Source organism: Plectropomus leopardus, unplaced genomic scaffold, assembly GCF_008729295.1.
Source record: "Plectropomus leopardus isolate mb unplaced genomic scaffold, YSFRI_Pleo_2.0 unplaced_scaffold3300, whole genome shotgun sequence".
NCBI classification, from domain to species: Eukaryota; Metazoa; Chordata; class Actinopteri; order Perciformes; family Serranidae; genus Plectropomus; species Plectropomus leopardus.
This window is the reverse complement of record NW_024636025.1, coordinates 6,300-19,098: the sequence shown is the minus strand read 5'-3', so window position 1 is coordinate 19,098 and position 12,799 is coordinate 6,300. Positions and strand designations below refer to the sequence as shown.

General features: G+C 41.5%; 1 pseudogene; it reads left to right on the top strand.

Moving 5' to 3' along the window:
* The first annotated feature begins 1,449 nt into the window (after positions 1-1,449).
* On the top strand, positions 1,450-11,859 carry LOC121938781 (annotated as a pseudogene).
* The last annotated feature ends 940 nt before the right edge of the window (positions 11,860-12,799 follow it).

The window sequence follows — 12,799 nt, the reverse complement described above, 5'->3', positions numbered from 1 at the left end:
TTAATTTTGGTTTAAATATTTGTTTTCTATCAGACATTGAACATGACAAGTATACTGTAAAACAGGAACAGGCATCATTGTGCTGATAATAGTCCAACCTCTCCTGACTGCAGGACTCTGACTTCAGCTTCTGCCAAACTTCTGTGCTATTAATCATTTTACTCAGGAATTAAAAACTTTTGAGTCGGCCTACTTCTCCTATAGCTGCCAACAGCCTGCCGACATTCACAGTTAGAGAAAGGCTGAAAATAAGCTCATGTGCTTGTGGCCCCGGGCCCCCAAAACATTACATCTGCCCCTGGTAATAATAATGAGGAGCTCAGCGCGAGCGGCCGGATGAGACACGGAGCGATGCGTCCTGGTGTTTCTAAATAATTCATCCAAAGTCTGATTAAAGCTGAAACTAACACAAAGTCGTCTGTAGAGTCTAAAGAAGTCACTTTCACCTCTGCAGATGTGTCTGTTTCAGACACTTTGGTGCTGTGAGGAGAAGCTGCGCTCTGTCTGTCTGTCTCACTGCGCTGCTGTGGAGCGGGCTGTTTGATCCACATGTGAAGCTGGAGTGGCTGTTGGAAATGTTCAGGGTTGGGGCAGCTTTATTTTATCCTGAATTGTGCAGTAATTTGAAAAGTATGTTTAAATGTGAGAGCTGTTAATTAATCATCAATAATCGGTCTGATGATCTATGATGCTAATTGTGGTATCAAAAGCATGGCTGAAATGTGTTCTGTTGACATTCTATCGACTACGTCTCATGTTTCAATCGAGGAAAAGTTGTAGGGCCCAGCCCTAATTTTAAGACATTAGGGTCTTAGCTATAGGACCTCTGTCGGGGGTGTCGGGGATCCTCCACTGGCACTTTTTTGACACTGTTTTGTGCACTCTGATACTTTATGTAAACTAAAAGCACTAAAACAATTTCCAGTGTGAATCACTTTGTTTTTATTGAGAATTAGAAAATGAAAAGTTGGGGTTTTTTGCTCAGGGGCCAGATGTGGCCTGCAGGCAGTAAGTTAAGTATCACTGTTTAGGGCACATCTGATTTGATGTTTCTAGTAGAGAGATGATATTCTTATCATAAAAACGAGCCAGGGATCTATTACCAGCAGTGGACCAGGGGATCAGGGTGTCGCCCTGTACCTGTTTCCCTCTTAAATATGTTTTTTGATAGCGAATAGTGCGAGATGGCATCACACGAACAGACTCCTGACAGCAGTCATGACAGCTGCACCTGCTCCTGAGCATGCTCAGTGTGAGCCTGCTGGGAGAATTACCATCCACGGCTCCTTTCAGAAAATGCACATGATTCATTCTCGTAAGTTTTCTGGGTGCCGACTGAGACAGAGGTGTGCCACAGCAGGAGGACAGTGGTGAAGAAAATCTTGCTATAGCAGTATTCCACAAAATATTCAACTTTCCTGTTTTTTTTTTCTTTCTCCTTCCTGTTCTCTGTTTAGGACTCAGAGCCCACTGATGAGCTTCGGGGCCAGCTTCGTCAGTTTCCTGGTGAGTTTCCTCTTAGGTGGTGATCAAACGTCATGCAAAATGTGAACAAAGAGCAAAACAGCAATTAATATAATTTTCATAAAAATAATTAACAGCAGAGAAGACCAGTCGTCAGATGAAATGTTGGCATTGTACATTTCTGCATACCACGAATACACAACCTTTGCATGTTTCATATCTTGTCAGCATTTCTAAAGTGACGCATTCAAGCGAACTTTGTCATCGGAAGCTGAAGGGGAAGTGACACACGCCAAGCGGTGGACCAATGTTTAAGACCAACAAACAACAGAACTGGTCGTTTTTTAGCGAGTCATTGTTATGATTTCAGCGGCTTTTTTAGGCACCAAACATGGGTGTTTTTCAGCGTTCCTTCGCTGTTTTTCCAGCAGGATAGTTCCACCAAAAGCTGTTGTTTTTTTTATTAAGATATATCTGCTTTTCCAGCTGGGATTGTGCCCCATAAACCTGAGTTTTTTTTATTACAAACACTGTTTTCAGCTGCGTTTGTGCCAGAAAATTAGGATGTCTTTTAGCAACCCATCATGTATTTTCAGCAGCATTTGTCCACCATCTGTGGTGTGTTTTTCGTGAGCTGTCGCTGCGTTTCCAGTAGAGTTTGTGCCACCAAACGGAGGTGTTTCCTAGTGACTTGTTGGAACCTTTCCAGCAATGCTTTTGCCACTGAACATGTTTTTTTTTTTTTTTTCAAGCCATAATTTTTGATCTTTTTCTAACCAAGCTAACCACAGCGTTGTCGAAGTTTTAGTGAATCTGCTACATTATAACATATAAGATATCTGTGGTTCGTAGATTTTTTTTCTGGTAATTGGACGAACAGATTTAGAGTCATAAGGCAGTTCATAAAGACAGCACCCAGTGTCAGGGGTGTAAGAAAGTATTGATATACTTGTATCTTGCAGTGTTATGTTTTTTTACAACCTTGTATTACATTTTATCAGTTTTCAAAAAACTGTTCAGATTTTTAAATAATAGTTTATGTGCAAGGATTTGTGACAGTGTGTTGTGTTTAAACTCCTGACGGCTTAATAGCACTCTCGATTGCACTCTTCTACTCCAGCGTGACAACATACCAGTGTGTAACTTACCAGGGACTGTCATTAATACAAATGCAGATCAGATTTTATGCACAAAGTGATGTTATCCTAACACTGTTTCTCTAAAATTAGATTTTAAAAAAATGCAATTTATCACCTTGCTCGTAGTAGCATAACCTAGCTATTGCAATATATTAAATGATAACCCTTGTATCGTGATATGTATATCACCAACTCTTACCAATACACGCCTTGACTCCTGACCCAGTATCACCTGGAATAACCCAGTCTGTTAAACTGGTGTCTATCATTGTCACCACTGGCTTCCTTCCCTCTGCTTTTCCATCCATTAACATAATGGATGCATCTTCCTCTCAAGAACAGCAACACTCCCATACAGAAACACATTACATTACTGTTACACACACACACACACACACACACACACACACACACACACTCACCATGAAGCCAGGGATGATGTCATCCTCTGTCCCCAGATGCTAAATGGCCCTGAGGGCAGTGGGGGCAGTGACATGTGACCAACATGAGGGGCATTGGTGCATGTACAGGGACACTTAAAGGGATACTTCACCATTTATCAACCAGCTTTGTATTATGACAGTATGGGTGGTGTGTGTAAAAGAGTGTGAAGTGCTAAACTTCCCTCTGTCTTATAAGCTCACAGGTTTCCCTGCTCATCAGATCAGATCAAAACTGCAGAATGATGCGATGTGTGTCATCCAGTGGTACTGAGCTGACTCTGGGCTGTTGCTTGAACTGCAGGCTGTTCTTCCACGTGTTTTTTTTTTTGCACATGGTTATGTTTAGGCAACTAAGGCACACAATTACCAATGCCAGGATGCCAACAAAAGCTCATGCTGCCATGGATGGTCCAACAAACCTTACATGAAAGTTTGCCGTTTGTTGGATCTATCCAAACCCCCCCCCCCCCCCCCCCCCCCCCCCACCCACAGCTGTAGAGGGACCCTCTCACTCCTTATATTACATCGTTACAGGCAGCATTTCAACCTGATGCAGTCCACAGCGTATCATGAGGACGCGGCTGCGCTCTGAAGTGATGCCGCCTTTCCACGAATCAGGCTCCTCCGGCAGGTGCCATCTGGCCGTCATGTGATGTGTAATTACAAAGCAAACTGTTGTCGGGCGTCAGATCATATGCAGAAAACACAGCAAAAGTGGCAGTATTTGACAACTTTGGGATGATAATGGGCTGGGTGAGGCGATCTGATTGGCTGCTGCAGCTTATTTCTCTCCAGTCTGCAGCCTGCAGAGAGAAAACGCAACAGCAAAGGAACCAAGCAGAGGACAGGAAAGTGAGGCGCCATCACCATTGTTGTGCAGAGAGAACCCTTGTCCTTTTGAAGACGATTACATAACACTCCTACCATCTTTATTACAAGATGTTTCTGTTTGTATGTCGACTCAAGCGCACATCTGCTCTGTGAAACGAAACAATATGATATTGGAGTATGAAGTAAAACATTACTGCTTTTTAAAGATATATTCCAATTTTTTTTTATTGCTTTGCAGAACGCCATGATGACGTTTGAGGAGGAGAAGATGCAGACGGCCTGTGACGACCTGAGGACCACCGAGAAGCTGTGTGAGAGCGACAGCGCCGGAGTCATCGAGACAATCAGAAACAAGATTAAAAAAAGTGTGAGTGCCATTTAAACAAAAGACAGAATATGGACTGTTGCATGGCCCAGGGATTGGGTTTAGGCAGGTGAAAAAAATGTCAAACCAGTTTGATATTAAACTAAATACCGAACTAGATCTGTGTACCGAATTTTACCACTAGGTGTCCCTCTTGACTCAGCAGGCCCTGCTGTGTGAACATTATGACACCGTGTCCCGACAGAGAACTCTCGTCTATTTCGTGAAGTCAGCGCCCTCTGTTCATACTGAATCCACTAAATATGCACCTCTGTTACGTCATGTAAAAAAACAGCGTAGATATTAGCTATGCAGTCAAGATCAGACCGAAGACGTAAGACGACGTAAACACTGACAGAATGGGTGAGTAGCCTACTCGCTGTCTTCCTGCGTCTGTAATATTACTTTTTAAAACTGAAATCTCAGGCCTTATATATTGCTTCTTTATGATATTTACTGCAGGCAGCAGTGACATCATGCCAAACCCACTCACAGATTTAATTAGTGCTTCTGTGAAATGTAATCAATCAACAACTGACTGAGCTGAGCAGTGTGGGAGCTGCCTCATAGCTCTGGGTCACTCAGGAGACTCTGGCTGCCAGCCTCCGGGTTATGTGTGTTAATGCATGTTGAATGTATGTGTGTGTGTGTGTGTGTGTGTGTGTGTTACAGATGGACTCCCAAAGGTCAGGCGTTGTGGTGGTGGACCGCCTACAGAGGCAGATTATTGTGGCTGACTGTCAGGTGTACCTCGCCGTGCTCTCCTTCGTCAAGCAGGAACTTTCAGGTAACCCAATCTGTAACCAGTACTCAAGGCGTGATATCAACATGGCAGTGAGAGTCTGACTGCATGTAGACCATAGATTCATTATAAAAATACATTTGGCAACTCAAAAGAAATATCAGACTGATTTTATTCAGGGGCAAAATTAATAAAATGAAAAGCAGGAAATCCTCACATCATATTTTATGAGCTCTTCGTATGTTTTTTTTATGTGAAATCTTAATTTGTACAGTAATTAAAGTTGTCATACTAACTGGAAAAGTGTGCTCAGTGCGGTGCAGATCTCCACCAGGCAGCTGTCCAGGGGGATCGCGCCCTGAATTCCAGCCGACGGGCCGCAGCGTGTTTGAGAAGCTAAAAATAAAAGAGGCTTGTCTATTGAGTCTGAGTTGTGAAAATATCGATACAATGTGAGGATGAAATCTTTGATCCATGACGTCCATAACTGGACTTCTAAGAGTATTAAATTTGTCTGTTGGATACAGCACAACAAAGCAGGAAATAACAACAGTTAACAACATTAAAACAGAAAAAAAAAAATTAAACCATGTACCCTCAAGAAAAAATGACAAAATCTGCAAGCCCTCAAAATGAGCCAAGCAAAGCACTGAAACATTCCTGTTGTGGTGTGACCTAAGGCAGGGATGCATTTGTGGGATTTTAGGAAATTTCCAGGACTTAAGGACATTTTTAGGATTTTAGGACGTTTCTAGGATTTTAGGACGTTTCTAGGTTTCTGGGATTTTAGGACAGTTTCTAGGATTTGTGGACATATCTAGGATTTTCGATTATTTCTAGGATTTTAGGATGTTTCGGGGACTTTAGGACATTCCTAAAATCCTAGAAACATCCAAAAATCCTTGACATGTTTAAAATCCAAATGAAACGTCCTCAAATCCTAGAAATTTAAAAAAATCCGAAAAATATCCTAAAATCCCAGAAACATCCTAAAGTCTTAGAAATTTCCTAAAATCCTAGAAATATCCTAAAATCCTACAGCTGTATATGGGGCTGTCGAGCTGGCCCCTGGCCTCCTGTCATTCTGCAAAGGGGTCCCTAAGCAAAGCAAGCTGAGTGTCCCTGATCTCTGAAGTTATCACTACATTTCATCCTGAGGGGAACATGAACATCTGTAACAAATTTCATGGAAATCAATCCAACCGTGTGCTTCGAGTTGAGTATCTTCATGGAAATCCTCAGCAAAAGTGTCTTGTTTCCACTAACAGCGTATATCAAAGGCGGCTGGATTCTACGCAAGGCGTGGAAAATGTACAACAAGTGCCACAGTGACATCAGCCAGCTGCAGGAGGCCTGTCAGCGGAGGTCCTCTGTCCACCAGGAGTCCCTCTCGACGGACAACGCCAACCACAATGCTCCGGTGGAGAACTGCGTGACGGCTGAGGCCCTGGACCGCCTCAAGGGCTCCGTCAGCTTCGGCTACGGCCTCTTTCACCTGTGCATCTCCATGGTCCCCCCGCACCTGCTCAAGATCATCAACCTGCTGGGTTTTCCCGGTGACCGTCTCCAGGGCCTGTCCTCCCTCATGTATGCGAGTGAGAGCAAGGACATGAAGGCACCACTAGCTACGTGAGTATCTTATTTTTACAGAGAGAGACGGCATTAGAGAGGGGGGGGGCGTGACAGCCATCTGGATGGACCTGTCACGTCTGCATGATTCGCTGATAGGCTGAAACGCCGCCGGTAATGACAATATATAAGGAGCATGAAGGTCTGTTTAGACAGATCCTCAGGCAGGGTTTTTTGTAGCTTTTCCACTGTCTTGGCTCAAAAGTAGAAGTGTCCAGGCTTGTGCAGTCTATGCCTCTCAGCGGAGGCAGTGACATCTGTGAAAGCACTTCTTAAAACGTATCTGTACTGTACAAAAAAGCCTTTAAATTCTAGTACACTCTTCATCTCAAACGTGTCTTATTTTGTAATCCTTTATTGTTACCTTTATACTTTCATTGGGTATTTGTTTTTATTTTTTATTTATTATAACAGGAATGGATAAAGAAATTTGAAAAAAAATGGTCAAAATCTCTAACTAATGTTACATCTCACCCAGTTCTGTCCATCAGACATGTTCTGGACAAGGAAGACATCTCATTTTGACTTTTTCTTTCCTCTAGGATAAGCTCTTTATATGTTTTGTGTGTAAAATCTTGATTTGTAAAGTATCTAGATTTGGCATACTTACTCGATAAGTGCACTCAGTGGGACGTGCACTTGCAGAATGACTGAAGTGATGCTGCTGTCGTGTGTCGCTCAGGTTGGCCCTCCTGTGGTACCACACGGTGGTGCTGCCTTTCTTTGCTCTGGATGGCTCTGATACGCATGAGGGGCTGCTGGAAGCCAAAGCTATTCTGCAGAGGAAGTCCGTGGTTTACCCCAACTCCTCGCTCTTCATGTTCTTTAAAGGACGAGTTCACAGGTTAGAGGTACGTACAGCAGGCAATCCGTGACACATAAACCAAATTTTTACAGTGTGTAAGAGGTTTATTTGTGTTTTAATGCTGAATAAAGACATTCGGTGTGCAAAATATAAACTAGACAAACCTTTTAGTTTTTACTGTAGAATCTAAGACGCATGCTGTGTCTCAAATTAAATACTTTGGCACGTATGCCTGCTATATTTTGAGTGCTTGAGCACAAGTATGATAAAAATGAAGGGCGCTATGAGTCGCATACATTCAGCACATCCTCTACCAGGTTGCCAGAGGAAGAAATGTTGCAAGATCTTGTGATTGTCATTTCGCAATGGCCGTGCTTGTCTTGAGACAAAACTAGCCTGTCACTCTGCATGTAAATACACAATGTACAACAGTGATACTCAGCATAAGGCCCATGGACAAAATCTGCCCCCCCCCCCAACCATTTTTCTAATTTACAATAACAACAAACACACAAACACTGGGCACTGGGAGTTATTTTTGTCCTTTTAGTCTCCATAAGGTGTCAGAGTGCATAAAACATGTCCCTGGAGGATCCCCCACACCCCCCCACAGAGGTCCTAGTCCTAAAAAAAACACCCTAAAATCCTTGAAACTTCCCCAAATTCTTTAAATGTCCTAAAATCCTACAAATGCCATAAATCTTAGAAATGCTCTAAAATCCTCAAAATGTCTTAGAATCCTAAAGTCCGAGAAAGGTCCTGAAATCTTAGAAATATTTTAAAATCCTACAAACATCCTAAAACCATAGAAATGTCCTGAAATTCTCGTCTTGTCATTTTGCAAAAGTGGCCTCCAAGCAAAGCAAGTTGAGTGTCGCTGATATACACAGTGTAGTAGATGGGAAAGTACTAGCGAAAGTATTCAATTTGAGACACACCACTAAAGTCTCTGTCCAAGCAAATGTAATAAGAAATCATGTCAGACGGTTCATTAACTCACCAACATCTGATCCACCATCTGTTTATCTAACTCTGCCATTCAACACATTGCATGTAGTGTGTCTAACAGAACTACTGTTACCTGTTGGTGTGTGTGCTCTCTCCTCTGTCCTCAGTGCCATATCAACAGTGCTTTGGCCTGTTTCCATGATGCATTAGAGCTTGCATCAGACCAAAGAGAGATCCAGCATGTGTGTCTCTATGAGATCGGTACGTGTTTGCTCATCGGGTTGACATACCAGCACTTTGCGTGCATCACAGAGAAAGATTAATTTAGCTCTTTTTTCTTTCAGGTTGGTGTAGCATGATAGAGATGAATTTTGAAGATGCATACAGGTCGTTTGAAAGGCTGAAGAATGAGTCGCGTTGGTCGGTGCTACTATGCCTACCTGACCGGAGGTAAGTCTGTCACACACTAACATTTGCTCACTCTGCTGCAGGCTGTTTTCATGCACTGTTTGTACACCCCCCCGGCCCTAGTCCTCATGCTTCTTCCTTCAAACCTAACTTCTGTAACTTCATGCTAATTGCTTAACCTAAAGCTAAGGACATAATGTCATCAGTGGGGTGCTAATTCGTAGGATACGAAGTGTTGTCTGAAGATGCGTTGTCTGCAGAGAACTGTCTACTCTGTTCTCTGTAAAGTGTTTCTTGCGTTTTGTTTTTTTCCCAGTGTGTCAGGGGGCTGCGGGTGACCTGGATGGAGCGAGTGGAGTTTTCAAAGATGTGCAGAAGCTGTTCAAGAGAAAAAACAATCAGATAGAGCAGTTTGCGGTCAAAAGGGTGAGTTTAGCTGCAGATTTTTTGCCATTTTCTCTCTCTTTCAAAAGTCATCACAAGTGTGTTACAAAAGTTTTCCTTCTCTGTCTGATTCCCGTCTGCAGGCTGAGAGACTGAGAAAGATCTCGCCCACCAGAGAGCTATGCATCCTCGGTGTCATTGAAGTGCTGTATCTGTGGAAAGCGCTACCAAACTGCTCGTCATCTAAACTGCAGATAATGAATCAGGGTGACTGTCTCCTTTGTGACTCATCACAACTTAAGTTGTCTGCAGCCAGATTTCTGAGAATTTCATCTTTGGTCTTGATGTCTGTTCAGTGTTGCAGAGTTTAGATGAGGCTTCGTGCAGAGGCCTGAAACACCTCCTCCTTGGTGCCGTTCACAAATGTCATGGAAACACGAGGGATGCTGTTCAGGTATCAAGTCTACATCCAAACATCTATTTTCAGTCAATGCACACTTTGAATGTCACTCAGCCTGCTCTCCTGTCCATTTTCTTCTGTGATCCAGTCATTCCAGCTGGCTGCTAGAGATGAGTACGGTCGGCAGATCAACTCGTACGTTCAGCCGTACGCCGTCTATGAGCTCGGATGTATACTCCTTGCAAAACAGGAGGTAAGTCTGTTGCAGCATTTGCATTTTTACGTATTCACAGTTTTTTATTTGGATTGTGTTGATGTGACCACATGCTTAGTTGTAACTCTTGTCTTTTTTGTATTGCAATCCAGACTCTGGGAAAAGGAAGATCATTGCTGCTTCAAGCAAAGGTAAAATATTTTCAGTGTAATCAGCAACATTAGAATTATTTTTTATTTCACAGGTAACGTAAAGTGATGCATTACATCCACCTACCTGCCCTTCCTACCTTCCTAACCTTCCTACCTACCTGACCTTCCTATTAGGGGTATTCACATAAAGATTATACTGGTATTATCATGAAAGACACGATATGTCACACTGCTACCACCTCCCCTGGGAATCCTAATAAACTAAATCAAACAATACCTGCTTTACCTAAACTTACCTTACCTACCTCCCTACCTACCCACCTACCTAATCTTCCTGCCTTACCTTACTTACCTACCTTAACCTACTTGTAGACCCCACAAAGAATAGCTGCAGCGATGCTCTAACAAATGGGGATCCTAATAAATTTCCTTACCTTACCTTCAATCATGCCTATCAAGAATTTGGCCCCTGGGCCTATTTAGTACCAGGTTTAGGTGCTCATCTTTACTACTGACTTACCCTACCTACCTACCTACCTGCCTTATCTTACCTTACTTACCTAACTACCTATCTATTTATCTTATCTCTAATCTCATGTTTTAGGAGGATTTTACAGGCTACGACTTTGAGAACAGGCTTCATGTCCGCATCCATTCAGCCCTGGCTTCTTTGAAGGAAGTAGTGCCTCAGTGACTGCAGGAAAAGAAGGGAACCTACGATGGCTGAAGTTCGCTCATGGCTTTTTACACCAAGTTTCCAGCCATTTAAAATACCTGTATCATCCCAGTGAGCAAACTCGTGTTTTTCATTCTTAAAGATTTTGGGGAAATACACTCGTTAGTCATCTTACCCTGGCAAATTGATACAAAGTGTCATCTTTTTGTATTTGGTATAGATACTTCATATGGGGATTTGTCAACTCAGCACAAAGTAGACAGAAATGGGTAGCCAAGATATGGCTCGCAAATTACGGCTAAAAACATGGCGTCACGAGATCACTGCCACCTTTGTTTGGGGGAAAGGCAGTGTGTATCGTGTGGTCTGTACGTTTTGATTTTTATCGTATGTGGTAAATTTCACAACCTCAAATTCGATTTAATTGGAAGACTTTTGAGACCAAGCTCTAACCCTGCCACAAAGCAGTCACTAGTGAAAAATTTTAATACCACAGCTTTTCTGAATCTTCATGAACCATTCCTGCTGAAAAAATAATCAGCTTTTGCTGGCAGCTGGTTTTAGTTGATTTTAGCTCGTCGAAGATGGTCTTCGATGGCTCTGATCCAGTTCTTGCTGGTCTTTGATGGTCTGACATGCTGGAAAAATTGACCTTAAACTGGTAAAAAAAACAACAACTGGCCAACCAATTTAACGATCTTAAGCTGATGAAGCAGTTTTTTGCAGCAGGGATATACTCCCTTTACATAAGACATATGTGGGGTTATCAGAAGGTGCTGTTTTCACTTTGATGGAGCTAAGGTGGCTATTTTTCATTGTTTTCTGGCCTATTTCTGAAAAGAATGCGCAGAGATTAAATTAAAATCAATCCTTCACACTGGGCAAAATAACAAACAAGCCTATTTCCCCAAATCTTTGTTTCTTTGAGTGTTTTCCTCACCCGAATGTGTTAGCTAGCTAGTAACAGTTTTCCTCATTGACTTGTGTATTTGGAGGATTTAAGTACCGCCTTCATTCAGTGAGCAGTTCAGTAATAGAAATAATGACATCATATTTCCTTTAAATGTTACTTAGTCACAGATTTTCTTTAAAGTGGAAACAGACAACTTTTATAGCATTTTAAATTGGCATTATTGTAACAACTACCCAGATGTTCAACTAAAAGACAAAAGACAAACACTACAAACGAGACAAAAACCTGGATCGGCCTCATTTTTCTAATGCTGCATTCAGACGCCTTTCACAAGTATTAAGTAAATATATATAAATATATAAAGTTAATACAAGTAAACCTTTGAACCCTGAGCAATTTGGCAAGAAATGTACCGGAAATTGCAAGAAATTTGTAGATTTAGAAACTGTTTTTAAAAAAGGTAAGAAAGAAATGTCGAGATAACTATAGATTTATAATCATCATAACTATTTTAAAAATTATTTTACAAAATTGTTACATTTTTAAGCAGTTTCTCTCAGGGCATTTCCTTGTTTGTTTGTTTTTAGGGTTTTTTCTCCATTTTTTTTGTTGTTGCTTGTTTGGGGGGTGCTATGTTATTATATATATGTATTTGTTCGATTTTTTTGCAAATTTTGATTAATTGTCTTGTCCTTTGTACTAATTTCTTGCAATTTTTTGGGTCACTATTTGAAACTATTTTCCAAGAGCATTGCTTTGCTGCATCTCGGGTTAGACGATTGTGATTGGTTTAATGATACAAAAACAAGTCTGAGTTTTTTTCCCCTGTGGAGATAGATCTGAAAATGCGAGACTGGTATGCTGCAAGTTATTCTATAGTTGTTACGTTACACAATAGCCATTTCCTTCATAATGATAAGATAAAGCAAAAAAACATGTCTGTTGCCACTTTAAAACACGCAGACGACACTTGAGCAACAATAATCACATTTAACGAAAAAGAAAAGGGAATAGTACGTCCAATTTAACATTTGATTTGATATATTCTCATAAGTTGTTAATCTTTCAGCTGTTATGATCAGTAGCGCTTTTTTCTAATTAATTCTCAGACATCTGCTTGTTAAATTGCAAACTGACGTTGAGTCGTACCACAAAGAGGCCACTTATGTATTCACAATGCAAAACAAAAACGGCAAACTTGTAGTCAAATTAATTACCATGGGAATAGTTAATTAAAAGTAATTTCACCAGTCACCTAAAATCACCCATAGTTACAACTCGGCTGCT